This window comes from Aotus nancymaae, unplaced genomic scaffold (genome assembly GCF_030222135.1).
Source record: "Aotus nancymaae isolate 86718 unplaced genomic scaffold, 86718_ANA_hifiasm-v0.15.2.pri h1tg000022l_1, whole genome shotgun sequence".
NCBI lineage: Eukaryota > Metazoa > Chordata > Mammalia > Primates > Aotidae > Aotus > Aotus nancymaae.
The window spans coordinates 909,357-915,730 of record NW_026988435.1 but is presented as its reverse complement, the minus strand read 5'-3'; the positions used below and the strand labels follow the sequence as shown (position 1 = coordinate 915,730).

General features: G+C 44.1%; 1 pseudogene; it reads right to left on the bottom strand.

Annotated features, from left to right (window-relative positions):
* Nucleotides 1-226: 226 nt before the first annotated feature.
* On the bottom strand, nucleotides 227-3,653 carry LOC105712517 (collagen alpha-1(XVIII) chain-like; annotated as a pseudogene).
* Between the last annotated feature and the right edge of the window lie 2,721 nt (nucleotides 3,654-6,374).

Genomic DNA, 6,374 nt, shown 5'->3' with positions numbered 1-6,374 from the left:
GAGCACAGAAATGTTTCAATTTTATGAAAGCATTACAGGTCGAGTGTGGTGGCTCATGCCTGTAATCTCAGCACGTTGGGAAGCTGAGGCAGGTGGACTGCTTGAGCCCAGGAGGTCGAGGCTATAGTGAGCCATGATCACACCATTGAACGCTAGCCTGGTAAACAGAGTGAGACTCTGTCTCAAAAAAAAAAAAAAAAAAAAAGAGAGAGAGAGAGAAAAGAAAAGAAAGAAAGAAAGAAAAGAAAAGATAAGATTACATAATGTGGCAAAGACGAAATTATTGTTAACATGAAGATATAGTTGAATTAACAGCATCAGTGTTACGCTGCTTAACATAAGTTAAGTTGGGAAAAATAAAAGAATAGTTCAAATGAGGTGTTTGACACTTACCCACACAGAGAATACTAAAAGTAGATCCTTGTCAGATGGATCTGTTCACCAACTGACTGGGCAAACATTCAAAACCAAAATGTCCAATCGTAGTTAACAATGAATATTATTATTATTATTTTAAACTTTTAAAAAATACACTCTTTGGCTTCCTTTTATTTCTGGAGGATTACATGAAGCATGAACTATACAGGAAAGCATGGCAGCCAGGTCCTGGAGTTGGGGCTGGACGGCCGCTCCCTGCTCACAGTGGGGGCTCCCTCCAACCACGCGTCCTCTCCTGCCATCTGCATCCAGGCGGCGGCTATGTGGAGGCAGTCATGCCGCTGTTCTCGATGCAGAGCTCAATGTAGGCATGGTGGAAGCTTGCAGCATTCTGCCCCAGGAGGCTGTCCCCCAGTAGCCAGGAGGTCTGGCCTGTGGACGAAGGGGCCTCGGTCCACCACGTTTCACAGTAGCTCTGGGTCAATCTGTGCCTGCTGGGGTCCGAGCCCTGCCACACACACTTCTGGGGCCAGGTGGGGTGCCTCAGGACGTCCTTGCTGTCAAGGAGAAGATGCGTGCCCCGGGCTTCAGTGGACCCTCAGAGCTGGAGAAAAGCGCCTCCCAGCTGGGATGCAGCAGTTCCTCCTTGGAGTTGATCATGGGCAGGCTGCACGTTTGGCGTTGGCTGCACACGACGCTGTACTGGCCCTGAAGCCGCAAGGACACGAAGGCACGGAAGGGGCCCGCCAGTCCCATAGCCCGTGACTGCTGGAAGCACTGGAAATAGGCCCCGCTGATGCCCCCACATGCTGCCAGGCACCTGGATGCTGAGCACGATCAGGTGGAGCGCGGGTTGGAAGTGGCGGTTGGTGTGGGCGGGCAGGCTCCTGGAGTGGGCAGGCTCCTGGAGTGGGCAGGCTCCTGGAGTGGGCAGGCTCCTGGAGCGCGCCGGCCGCAGGTGCATGTAGGAGCTTCGGTGCTGGGCTCCAGGGTAGGGCTGGGGCTGAGGCAGGCAGGGCGTCTGGCCAGGATGTTGTCCGCCCGCCCAGGGCTGTGTCATGGTCGGGGGTGCTCCCGCCGGGGTAGGGGTTGCTGTCATGCAGTTGCACCATGGGGGAGGCTGCAAGGCGACCACTTCATTGCTCCTTCCTTGCACAAGTGGCATCAGGGCCTCCAGCTGGACCTTCCAGAACCTGTTCCGCACGTGGACGTAGAGCTCCTCCCACTCGGCCATGAAGATGAGCCAGCCCTGGAGCACCTAGTGCACCTGGCCCAGCATAGCCTGGCATGTGGCCTAGAGCCTCACCTGCGCTGAAGGGGCATTCATGGCTCCAGGGGGCCCAGGAACGATGATAGTCTGCTTGTGAGTGCCAGGAAATGAAGGGGCCCTGGGAGCCTGGGGGACCAGGAGGGCCCTGACGACCCTTGGAGCCAATGCTGAGGGTCCCTGAGGTCCAGGTGGGCCGGGCTGGCCCTGGATGCTTTCTCCCTTGAGACCTGGAATCTCAGGGTAGGCAGGTGAGCCTGGGGGTCCTGGGGAGCAGGGGTGGACTGGCAGGCTGGAACCGAAGGAAACCAAAGAAGCCGCCGCCTCCAGCTTACCCCTTTTGCCTTTCTGTCCTGCTCACCTCGATCTTCTTTCTTTCCCTTCATTTCAACCTCCAGCTGAAGAAAGTGAAACGGAAACCACCTTGGTGATGGGTGGGGGGTGTCCCACTTCTGCTTTGGAGCCCTTGGGTCCTGGAGAGCCCTGATTCCCTGGCAATCCTGGAGGCCAGGGGCGGCTGGACTCAACAAACGCATTGCTGAAGAAAAATCTAGAGTTTTTTGTTAGAATAGAAAATGAAGTCATTTGAAAGGAAAATGATTATAGTACATCAAAGAAATTACAGTTGATTATCATTTGATGATCATACCTCAGACAAGATGCAAATATATTAAGTAAATTTGTGAAATAGAAGGCTGTGTTCAAACACAGATATTTGGCTATTAATTTTATAAATAAAGTGAAACTCTCTCAGCACACTTAAAGAGGCTCTGTTTCTAAATTTTAAAAGAAATATAGGCCAGGCACAGTGGCTTACACCTGTAATCCCAGCACTTTGGTAGGCCAAGGTGGAGGGATCGCTTGGGGCCAGGAGTTCATGACCAGCCTGGCCAACATAGTGAAACCATGTCTCTACTAAAAATATAAAATTTAGCCGAGCATGGTGGTCCATCCCTGAAGTCCCAGCAACTCAGGAGGCTGAGGTATGAAAATCACTTGAACCTGAGAGGCAGAGGTTGCAATGAGTGGAGATTGCACCACTGCACTCCAGTGTAGGTGACAAAGTGAAACTCCATCCGAAATAAATAAATTAAATAAATAGAGAATTAAGGAAATACTACAAGAAACTTTAATGTATTACTCTAACATAATAAATTATTTATTCCATAAGAAAACAAAACATTTAACATCCTTTCATTGTGCTCTAGTGTGTCAATATATTGAGAAAATCTGACATGTTAATCCAGATGCTTCTCAACTTATGATGAGGTTATGTCCCAGGAAACTCATCATAAGCTGAGCATACTATAAGTCAAACATGCATTTAATCCACCTAACATAACTGAACATTAAAGCTCAAACTTGCCTGCCTTAAACATGCTCACAACACATTAGTTTACAGTTAGGCAAAATCAACTAAGACAAAGCTTATGTTATGATAAAGTATTGAATATCTCGTGCAATTTATCAAATAAAATGAAAAACAGCACAATCACAGAGCCAAGACTTTAAGTTGAATGATCGTAAGCTGAATATCTGCTACATATATATGAGGAAACCAAAATCAATTTGAAAATTTTAAAAAATCAAATGTCTGACTTCAAATTTGTTATATACCCTTTGAGGACTTGTGTTATATCAAAGAAAACTACTATTATAACACCATTCTAGAAAATTAGAAATCCATCAATATTATACACAAAGTTACCAACTCACTAATCATTTTCAAAAGGTTAAAAGATAATTCATTTTTTATTTCTAATCACTTTTATTTTAAAAACAGGAATTATACAACCCCTCCACACCTATAGGCACATTAAATACCACTTTGCCATGACAGCTCAGCACACCTCACAGTTCTTAACACTATTCTATGAGGAATACAAAATGCCATTTTATCCAAATTAACATGCTTCAAACATATTTTAGCATATGTGAGAAGTTTGAATCAGTAGGAAAGTTGTTAAGGTAGAAGTAGCAACAATCAGCTAAGTAGATGTTGTCCACATTTATTTTATACCTTTATAAAACAAGAGCATGCTAACCAGCCAGGCACAGTGGTTCACATCTGTAATCCCAGCACTTTGGGAGACCAAGGCAAAAGGATTACTTGAGGTCAGGAGTTCAAGACCAGCCTGGTCAACTTAGTGAAACCCCATCTCTACTAAAAATACAAAAACTAGCCAGGCATGGTGTCAGGTGCCTGTAATTCCAGATACTCAGGAGGCTGAGGCAGGAGAATCACTTGAACCCAGGAGGCAGAGATCTCAGCTCTTTGCAACCTCCATCATTCAGGCTCAAGCAATTCTCCAGCCTCAGACTCCTGAGTAGGTAGGACTATAGGTATGCACTACCATGCCCGGCTAATTTTTGTAGATTTTGTAGAAAAGGGCTTTCACCATGTTGGCCAATCTAGTCTTAACCTCCTGACCTCCTGATCTGCCTGCCTTGGCCTCCTAAAGTGCTGGGATTACAGGCATGAGCCACTATGCCTGGCTAATTTTTGTATTTTTGGTACAGACAGGGTTGCACCATGTTGGTTGGGTTGGTCTTGGACTCCTGAGCTCAAACAATTCTCCTGCCTTAGCCTCCAAAGGGCTGAAATTACAGGTGTGAGCCACTGAGGCCAATCTACTAAGAGATTTTAAAACAGCTTCATAAATGTGCAGAGACATAAAGGAAAATATGCATATACAATGAGTAAAAAAGACAGAAATCTCAGGAGACAAACAAAAATGATAAAATGATGATAGAAGCAGAAAGCATGGCCAGGCAAGCTGGCTCATGTCTGTAATCCCAGCATTTTAGGAGACCAAGGCAGGTGGATCACCTGAGATCAGGAGTTTGAGACCAGCCTGGCCAACATAGTGAAACCGTGTCTCTACTAAGTATACACAAATTGGTTGGGTATGGTGGTGGGCGCCTGTAATCAGAGCTGCTCAGGAGGTTGAGGCAGGAGAATCACTTGAACCAGGGAGATAGAGTCTGCAGTGAGCTGAAATCATGCCACTGCCCTCTAGCCTGGGTGACAGAGGGAAGATCCATTTCAACAAACAAACAAACAAAAAAAGCAGAAACCCCCAGGTCTTAGAGAAAATTAAATAAACTAAAATTTGCTGCTTTGCAAAGATTGATCAAAACCTAGTTAGACTAATAAAAACACCCAAAACACAAATTGCTTATAGCAGAAATGAAAGAATATTACTACAGACCACATATATATATCAAAATTATAATACATACATTTTGCCAATTAATTTGAAATAACTTTTTGCCAACAAGCTTGAAAATAAATAAATTTCATTGTAAAAATCAAATTGTAAAATGACACAATGGGAAATAGGCAATCTAAATGGTCATATATCTGTTGAAGAAAATGTAATCAAAAATCTTTCCAAGAAGAAATCTTCAGGCCCTGCTGATTTCACTATTGAATTCTATCAACAAGTAGATAAAGAAAAATGTACACAAACTCTCTACAAAACAGAACGGGGGGAATTTTTTCCAATGTTTTTCATGAAGTCAGATATAATGTCAATATAAACACCTGACAGGCCAGGCATGGCGACTCACGCCTGTAATCCCAGCACTTTGTTAAGTCCAGGCAGGTAGACCACCTGAGGTCAGAAGTTCGAGAAAATCTGACCAACATGGTGAAACCCTGTCTCTACTAAATACAAAAATTAGCTGGGCATGGTGACATGGGCCTGTAACCTCAGCTACTTGAGAGGCTGAAGCAAGAGAATCCCTTGAACCCAGGAGGCAGAGGTTGCAGTGAGCCATGAGTGCACCATGCACTCCAGACTGGTGACAGAGTGAGATGGTCTTAAAACAAATAAACAAACAAACAAACAAAAACTGACAACAACAACAACAAAAACCCGGCCAAGACAACACAAAAAGAGTAAATTATACAGTAGTTTCTGTTATGTGCATAGCTGCAAAAATTATTTTGCACTGCCATAATTAAATTTAATTTTAATTGTACAACTAGTGAGCGTGCAAATAAACTTTTCTTAACAACTGAACTACTGAAATAAAAGATAATATTCCATTTGACTATTACCCACTTCCCATCCCCTTTCTTTTTTACAATTTTTATGATTCCAAACATTAAAAAAAACTTTTATATGCACAAATGTAGAGGTATTAAATTTAATAACACATACATGGCTGGGTGTGGTGGCTTATGCCTGTAATCCCAGCACTTTGGGAGGCTGAGGCAGGCAGATCATCTGAGGTCAGAAATTCTAGACCAGCCTGGCCAACATGGTGAAACCCTGTCTGTACTGAAAATACAAAGAAAATAATGGCGTGGTGGCAGGTGCCTGTAACCCCAGCTACTCGAGAGGCTGAGACAGGAGATTCACTTGAACCTGGGAGGCAGAGGTTGCAGGGAGCCAAGATTGTGCCATTGCACTCCAGCCTGGGTGACAAGAGTGAATCTCCATCTCAAAAAGAAGCAAATGGACAAACAAACAAACAAAAAAATACATTCTCAACTTGCTTTTTCTACTAAAAATCTATATATGTTAATTGGCTAGCTTTGTTGAGGAATAATTTACATGTAATAAAATGCGACAACTTTATGTGAACAATTTGATGAACCTTAACAAATGTGCATAGTAATGTGATCACCATCACGATCACCATGTAGAACATTTCTGACATTCCTAAAGCTTTCCCTCAAAACTCTATTCAGTCCATTCATAACCCTCACCCCTCAACC